Genomic DNA, 9,653 nt, shown 5'->3' on the forward strand with positions numbered 1-9,653 from the left:
ATGGGGTTCGAAGACCGCCGTGAGGTCCCATGTAACTCCATTGCTTCTGAATTCTAAGAATTTTGAGAGTGAATTTTTAACCGGGTTTCCGATTATTGAAATAGTAAAAATTGCAGACGGGTGAGTGGCTGTCAAAAAGGTACCCTTATTGTACCGATAACTCCTCGAACAGTTTTCAAGATAGGAAATTGTTCTTTTGCAGATCATTTATACGTATATATCAGAAGTATGCAAATTGCTAGGATTTTGATTTCTGATCTATAATTTATAAGAATATCAGCTGTTGAACTTAGTCATTTTGGGGCAAAAACATTGCATATAGAGTACCCCATTTTTACTCTTGTTATTTTTCTGAATTAGTTAGAATAAACGACCTGCAAGGATTTGGTAATTTTTCGCGGAAAAATTTATGTTACTTTACATGTATTTATACTTTTTGTTCTTGTGTAAGTGAATGATAAATAATAACACAATCTTCAATAATAATAAATAAAACTAGCGCATATTTTTTGTGCGCCGTAAATTGAAGTTTTACTATGGGAGGCACTGTAGCTCAAAGATCGTCCATCTGTATTTTTAGACAGGGAGCTACATGTACAGACCTGCAGCTAGTTCACAAGTAGCTGTAAAGCTGTACTATACTAGCTCTCCAGAAATTTTTTATCAGCCAACTTCACAAAATGAGTCTGTATTGAACCGACATTGTTTTCCTATATATTGCCGACAATGCAAAGAAACATTTCTTAAAATAATTTATACACATTTTAATTTCACGACAATTAACCTTATCTTTGGAATTTTTATTCATTTTCAATTTGTTGCATGTACTCTAATAACAGTGACTTCGGAAGCAAATTGAAGGGGGGGGGGCTAAACTAATCATGAAAAATATTGACAAAAATTCCCATAATCATGAAAATTCTAATCCGTTGGGGAGGGTATACCAATAACTCCAATCTTACCTGCCCAATCCCCCCCCCAAATCATGAAATTCCTAATCCGTGGTGGTGGTGGTGGTGGTGGGGGGGGGGGGGGTGTGCTAGTATACCTACTATGACTCTAATTTTCAATATCACTATTAATATTTCATTCTCTTTAAGGTCTTTTAAGGAACAATTTTGTTTGTTGCGAGGAAAAAGTAGGGGGGGGGGTTGAATCCTCCCTGTTCCTATGTTTCTAATGGTTAGGTCTAACTTGGCAAAAAAGTGGGGGGGGGGGGGGGGGCTAAAGTCCCCCCCCCCCCCCTAGCCCCCCCCCCCCCTCCCAGCTCAGACGCCTATGAATAAAATTGCGTACATATCTTTATACACGTGTATTCAAACAAAGTCATTAACAATCTCTCACCAGAGGGCGTATTAGTGAAGCTTGCGGAACGCGCCCTCTGGTGAGAGATTGAGTCATTAAAAGTTCTAAGAGGATATCTGAAGCCGATCGAATTCTTTACTCGCATCTTTTATACATTCTCTTGATAAAATGTACACCAATCTCCGAAAAATGATACTCTATGAAATGTTGTTATCCAGAGATGATATGATGATAGGCTTACCTAATATTTTTTTTTATTTATTCCTTCCCTATTCCGGCGATTACGGCATGCCTTTACCTGCAGCTAGCCTTTTTTTTTTTATCAGTGACGTCACTGTTTCCATATAAGGTCATGTCAAAATTCGACAAACTTGTAGACTTTACATTTGTCAATTTGTATCATGTGAGATGTGCTTTTGCCGAGCCTGAAGTTACAAATGCAGAAACTACGGATTGAAAGTGTGCAAAGTTGAAGGTTTAATTAACTAATGTAAACAATAAAGTTGCAAAATGTGCATCTTGCGAAGGAACTGAGTCAAATCTTACACGTGTGTATGCCCGGGTTTTATAGGTTGCACGATCAGAATTACACATATTCATGCTCAGGCTCACACATCAACACGATTGCAGATTCGGATTTACAAGTTTACAAGTCTGGATTTTTGAACACGATTACCCTCCATAGAAAAACACCAATGAATTGTTTTTCATGGGCAGGGGGTGGGGGTATCTTGAAATATAGAGAATTAAACTTCTTTTTAGAGAATTATGTATACTATAAACGACACAGCCAGTAATAAACCATAAAATGGCATTCATTCTGTTTTGACGGGGAAAAAAATCAGAAGATTCGCAATTATTTTGACAAAAATGCAAAACATACAAAATGATCAAAGACATGTTTGTGAACATACCTGTAAGAGTTCTCAAAAAAAAATTCAGAATTATAAATTTAAAGGATCTTTTTTTGATCTTGTTTTCAACATAATTATTAAATCTGTTAATTACAGTGTTAAATTTTTTAAATCTGTAAATGAAGAGTCTGAAACCGGAATTACACATAAAATCATTTAAATGGTCAAGCCTAGTAAAAATTTAAAACGGTATTCATACATGAAGTTCTCTCGATCACATTGAAATCGCACTGTCAAATTCCACCTTATATAAAACTATTATTTCTTGTCAGTAGGACATATCGGTATTGCTTTTTTTGATTGAACAACAAAAGTACTCGTAAACCGGCGCTGGATTCGCCTTTGAATCTTATTTTTTTAAATATTCGTTGCTAAAAAAAAATGTTCCTACAACCTCCAGCCCCCCCTTAAACCATTCCGCGGTGCTGATTGGAATTGTTAGAAATTCAAGTTAAAATTTTACATGTACATGTAAAATCATCATATCTACCGATTTCATTTTCTTATTTTAAGTAAAATCATATAAGTGTGTTCACATATACATGACTATTGATTTATGTAATCAATTTTAGTACGGGGGGGTTAGCTTCCAGTTCCTTTGTCATTCCATTCAAACTTTATATTGCAGAGTTGATCACGTTTATGCTTCTCTTCCACAATTAATTAAAGGAACTTTGCTATTTAATTTCATTAATTATGAACATTATTTTTACTGGACCGCAGGAAATTTTTTCGCTTATGGAGAAAAAGAGTCAAAGAAATTTCATATAATTAGCATACAAATTTAATTTAACAACCAACAAGTATCGATATCTAACTTCGGTTAAGACAAAGGATATCAAACAGCCTTGAATTCCCTCGCATGCAGCATCAATTACTGAAACGTTATGTACATGTACATGTATTTCAAATTTTGCAGTATTCACCTACTTCACTGCTCGTTGTATTTAAACTTAAATTCCAATCAACAAATAAATTAAAATAGTTATCAATGATTGGATAGTTTACAATAACCATGTTAGCCTTTTACCTGTATGCTATATTTGTATTTTCATCGAGTTAAAAACAGACGGACGGTTTTTTCACACGCTTTATGAACTGTAGAACATGATAATGATATTTTCTATCTATTTAATTCAAAACTTTCATTGTAATTGTAAAGTGTTATGTCAAAAAATGAAATGTGCAGAGAGAGATGTGTTCAGAAATATGTGTCAACTTCTGTATTTTTCGCAATTGTTAAGATTTATGCATGGCACGGAATTATGAATCTAAAAATAGCGAGTGTATTAAAAAGCATACATGCATGCATTACATTCATTCGACGCTGCATTATGGAAAAGCACGTAAAAACTAGTATTGTTTTCTTCACCTGAATATATATTTTACTTAATTGCAGGTTAGCATTAATGAAAACAATTATACGAATACACAACAAAAACTCTGCATATAGAAAAATATGCGTTGTTTTTATTGTTAAAAATTGTATTGTTTCCTATCTTTTCCTGTTTTTTTAACGAAATGCCCTACACGAGAAGGAAATCCTCGGGAGGAAAAAAAAAGTACTGATATATACATGTATATATGCATTTTACCTACCTGTATTTTTGGGGGTCGATGTTCCTAGACTTTTATCAGCTATAGCTGTTCTGGGAATGAGTCAGTGGACTTCTGGGCAGACAAATAAACACTGTAAAGTACGTGCATGATTTCAGGTGAGCGCGGAGTTAATTGTCTAAAATCACTATAGGAAACAAAAGTTGAAGGGAACGGAAGCGACAGTCATCACGTCGGCCATGTTGTAACTTTTAAACTAAATTCAATTTGTAGACATTATGTTTTTTATACGTTTTATCTATACCAAGAGCGCTCTCTCGTGTGTACAATGTTATAATGCACATGTTAATGGAAAAGAGCTGTAAAGACTCCTCAATGGACCGCGCAGCATGCGGATCAACAGACAGACGGACGGTGGACTCTTCTACTTCGTAAAAAAGCAACTATTTTCATACATAAAATCCTTAAGTTTCTTATTAAAAATATTCGCCTTTTTTCAACATCTTCGATCAGGTCAGCGACGCATTTGCTTGCCATATGCGAAACCCAAGTCTATATATTTTCTTAATAAACTGATTATAACAAATATTGCACTTAATTCTCGGGTAGGTAATTTATCGTATTTGACTCAAAACAGCAATAACTGTATAATATTCACCGCTTGAAAAATGAGTTACATACTTCGAATAAGAAGTGCATGGTGTTGAAGATTTTTAAAACTTAGAATAAAAAAAATTTGGGGGGAATGGAGCTGTCCGATGTATTACATATTTTCCGAGACAAACCTCGTAATATTTACTTGAAGCTTACCTTTCCAGACAATCATAATTGTATAAAAAACGCAATGCGTAATATCTGTGTATTTAAGGAATAAGGAATCATTCTTTGAGTATTATGAGGTGATAATTTTAGTCGGGGCGTGATCAAATCCAATAAAGCCCGAAAGGCTTTATGAAAATCTGATCACGCCCCCGACCGATATTATCACCTCATAATATTCAGAGAATGATTCCTTATTACTTATATTTATATAACTTAAAGCCCTCGTTGGATTAAATATTTAAATATAAATAAGCAAAGCCCGCTGGCGCCTCAATTTGGCGTCATTTGAAGTTATGGGTTTTATAGTACAAAATCGATACGCGTAGTATTATCACAGGCAACGCCCCTGGAAAATGTAAATATATACATGTATGTTATAATTGTATTTGCAGTGACTTATAGGCCCAATGGGCTTGGTGTTTCATTATTTATTTTGTATTACATATACGTAATTTTTTATAACACAGTGCGTAATTCAACTAAATTTTCTTCAATAAAAAAAAAACTAAATAAAAAAGAAAAAAGAAAAAAAAAGGAATTCAAAGAAAATCTGAAAAATTCACTATATACGATCAATCACATGGAGATTCCCTGTCAGACCCAAAATCAAAGTACTGAAGTACTGTCGGGAGTTGATTTTATTGATTATTATCAATTTTAAAATCAACGATATGTTACTTTGACTGGTAAGTAGTTTTTAATCTGTATTTGAATTACGCACATTTTTATAATATGAATTCTCGAACTTTACCGACAAGAATTTTGAGAAAACCCCATATGAATCAAGTTGTGTAATATTCAAAGATAGAATTAATTCCATCAAACTATGTATCGGTACTCGGAAATACTCGGTATATCAGTAATCGAAATGTTTCTAAAAATTGTACACGTCTGGATCCAAGCAATATTGAACTCTAGTCTCGTTCAACCAGATGCTCGGCTGTCTCCGTTAATCTCCGACTACCAAGAGAGACTCTCTGCTTGCCGGAGATTTACGGAGACAGCCGAGCGTCTGGTTGAACGAAACTATATTGAACTCTGGCGTAGAAATATATACAACTACAAAAACAATTAAATTGTTCGTACTATATAAAATCTAACTATTTTCAAGGTATTTATAAATACGGTTCTTTTGAAAAACAATGGTACAGCATACAGAACACCGAATTTATCTATTATTTTCAAGATCTAGACTACGTCTTGTCAGCGGTGATGATTTGTGCTTAGGTCCAAACACTGTTTCACTTTCGGTTTGCCAGAACGTTTCTAACTTTTTTTAAACATGCTGATTTTATTCAACGTGGTAGATATCGGTCCAAGTGTGGAAATATTACACTAAATTCACTTTGTGATGTTACATGTATCTCACAAAAAAAATCAAAACAAAACAAAAACAAAACAAAACCTGGGAATGTAACAAAATTACGATCAAACCAAAAGGCATTTTCTCCGCCTTATTCGCCTATATTCTTTGCAATGGACGCGCTTGATTTATCTACATTGTTGTAGATGATTTACACCATATAATCAAGCGAAATTTGGTGTAGTGTATGTTTTCAATATGGACGCCAAAGTAGTGACTTCTGCCGAGAAGTTCCGTTTTTAAGACAATTCTTTTAATAGCTTTTGAAAATAAATCAATTTTGTAATCCGTTGCTACCCTTGCCAGTTTTCAGGTTCATGCAAAGTACAGTATATGTTTGTCTTGTTGTTTTTAAATTGGCTATTACAAAATTGTTTGTTTATAAGTTTATTTTAGGAGAGACTCAATGCTAGTGCATTAATTCATATGCATTGAAAAATAAATGCGTACAAAACGATCTTTTTGTACTTCTTAGTACGCTATACATGTTCAATGTATCTGTTGACTTTTGCTGACAAAATATGTTTTCTTGATACATTTAAAAAATGCAAAGCTTTTGAATTTATTTTTCTTATGCTTTGAACACTTTCATATTTACACACGCAATATGTGCTACAATTAGGCTATCAACTCTAGCATATTCAATGTGCTGACAAAAAGAAATTCTTCAGATTTCTCAGTTTACCGTTTTGTCGCCATATTGAAAATAAGAGTGTAATTTCCAACACATGCCCTGCACAAAGTGTAGACGGTGTACACCTAAAGTGTACACTTTTGCACTTGATTAGAGAAAAGTGTACACCGGTTGTAAGGTGTAGACAAATCAAGCGCGCTCTTAGTTTTAGTGCTTCATGTCTATTGATAATATACATCGACCCTTTTTTATTGCTCCACTTTACTCAAATCAATTATGTGTTAACTATTAAAAATGATTTATAACATACTCCCACGCGACGCAAAATGACTTGAAGTCAAATTAAAAGAAGATTAATTTTCCATATCTTTTCAACGTTTGAACTTTCTTATTAAAACGACGACATTTATATTTCCATGGCTGATTTGTGCTGCACGGTGGTTGGTTTTAATTGATTAATGGTCTTTAACTTTGATCACATTTATCATGATTATTACATGTACATTATATAATTGTAGGTGGATCGCTGTGAGCCAATTATTTTGCAGACTGGGATATGACCGGTATCAGGCATATAAAGTGGTGGATTTTAGGGATGCGACCCGCACCCCACCCCCACCAATGTAAAAAGGTCAATGTTAGGATAAATTATTGTTGGGAATGAATGATTGTTCACACTCATGAGTCTAACAACCATTTGTAAGCAACTGATGTTATGAAAACAATAAAATGCTTTCTTTAGTGATTCATGAATATGAAGGTGGCGACATTGAAGTGTGCCAATAGTGTATGAAAAAAAAATTCAAAGTGCATTAAATTTGGGACCAAATCATTTTTTCAAAGTGCGTTAAATTTGGGACCATGTATACCCACTTTGAAAAAAAAAATTCAAAGTGCGTAACAAAGGTACATCAACATTTTGTAGTATCAAGACACTTGATGCACTTTGAAAAAATATGTATAAATCACAAATTCTGGAATTGAATTGGCGAAGTATATAACTTCAATTTCATTTTATTTTCATATCAATTTTTTTACATCCTCCAAAAAAAGTGGGAGGGGGGGCCAACTCCATGATAATTCAATTTTTTATATGTAAATTTTAAAAAATTAGCTGTTGCAAGAAAAAGGTGGGGGGGGGGGGGGGGCAGGCCCCCCTGCCCCCCCCCCCCCCCCCCCCCCCGATGCTACGTGCCTGTAACCAAAGATACAGTTAATATTACCAGTGCATCATTTAATTGATTACAGGAAGAAGGCCTATATAGCTATAACCCTGATTTTTTCTTCCAAAACATATGATATTCAGTAACTTGGAGAAATTGTTTAAGATTGAAAAAAGAAATACAATTTATTGTAAATCAAGTACAGTGACATTGAAAAAACGAACTAGCCAAACAATACTTTCTGTAATGGCATGTTAAAGAATCTGTAAATGTTACAACATAAACCCTCTTTTCAAATTCTAATCAAATAAATCACTACATTATAAAAAAAACCCATTCAATTATTACAAAAACTAAAAAATAAGGATTGGGATGTGGTTTGTTTTCTCACACTGATTTTCTAAAAGATCATATTGTTTTTGATAAACATAACTAACGTATCCTTTATTTCACATCATGTTTGTTGACAAGCACTTGTAATTGAAGCCAGTAGAAACACGTTATATATACATTAATCTCCATTGTCAGTAAACACAAATCAATTTCGTTTCTGGCATAGCCCAATGTGCCAGATAAGAAGTAAATTTATGTGCTGCATATATACACAAAAAAGGAAAATGCAGATGCTAAGCGATGCAGTTTATGTCATATTTGGATAATTAAAATCTCCCGATTTGTTTTTACGTGTAAATTAAACAGCCAAATGTGATTATGGAATACTTCTTTTTATTCATTGGTTAATTGTCAATATTCTCCTATATTATTAAAATATCAGAGCTGCATGGAGATATAGATATATATACATGTATATATATATATATTGCACATTTTATAAATGACTTTATCTACATGTAGATATAATCAAATTCACGGGATCTAAGATTTCCGATCAATTGAATAAATTAAAGGATGTGTGCACTGTTTGCTAGTGTTGCAAGGCTGCATAGTGGCAGTATTTGCAGCAGACATGAAGAACTATATATGCCATCCACTACATGCAGTTCCTTTACAAGTTAAGTAATTTTATCATAGAGATCGGCAGAGCACAGTAAAATTTCAAGTAATTAAAAGTCGAATATCTTGGAAATGGGGAAACGCATATCTATTCTCGTGTGTCAACACATGGACGAGAAGGTGGACGAACGAAGTACCCCCTCCACCTTTGGATTCCACCTCAGCAAGGATTGCGTGTTAAATGAATCCTAGAGAAATTGGGTGGATAAGGCGTGTCAAATGCCTACATGTATATAAGTAAGGATAAGATACTGATAAATTAAACCATCAACAAATCTTTTAATTTTCTTCAAAATAATTAAAAACAATGTAAACTGGCATATGCGTATCAAAGCCCCTTTTCTTTTATAGAGTGGGTCTATGCTCCATATTTGTGTCATAGTCTAATTAAGGTCTAATGAAAAACAAACCGATTTTGATCAACAAAAACGTGGAGAGATGACCCACTATACATTAATTAAGGGGGCTGTTGCTTTTATATCATTTGGCAAAAATTTTGGCCTGTTTCGGGCAGAAACAATTAAGCCAGTTCAAGAAATGTTTACATTCTTATCCTCAAATGTACAAGGTGGCCGCACATCCCCCTTAAAAATATCACTTTGTATCCCAACAATTGAACATTTTAGAAAAATTATATAAGTCCGTAAATTCGTGGCCAAAGTCCAATTTAGCATTTAAAAACACACTTGGTTGTGACTGAAATGCCTCATGCAGTGGGTAGAGCACCAGAGCACCAAAAATTAGGTACACTAATAGAACAAGGATTAATTTGCTCGAAACCACCAACACTTATTGCAATATTATATTTTTATCGTTTGTTACATATTTAAATTTATTTTCTGATTATAGTTTTAAATGTGCATTTAAAAGCTTGTATTTTA

The sequence above is a fragment of the Crassostrea angulata genome, chromosome 4 (assembly GCF_025612915.1).
Source record: "Crassostrea angulata isolate pt1a10 chromosome 4, ASM2561291v2, whole genome shotgun sequence".
Classification (NCBI taxonomy): Eukaryota; Metazoa; Mollusca; class Bivalvia; order Ostreida; family Ostreidae; genus Magallana; species Magallana angulata.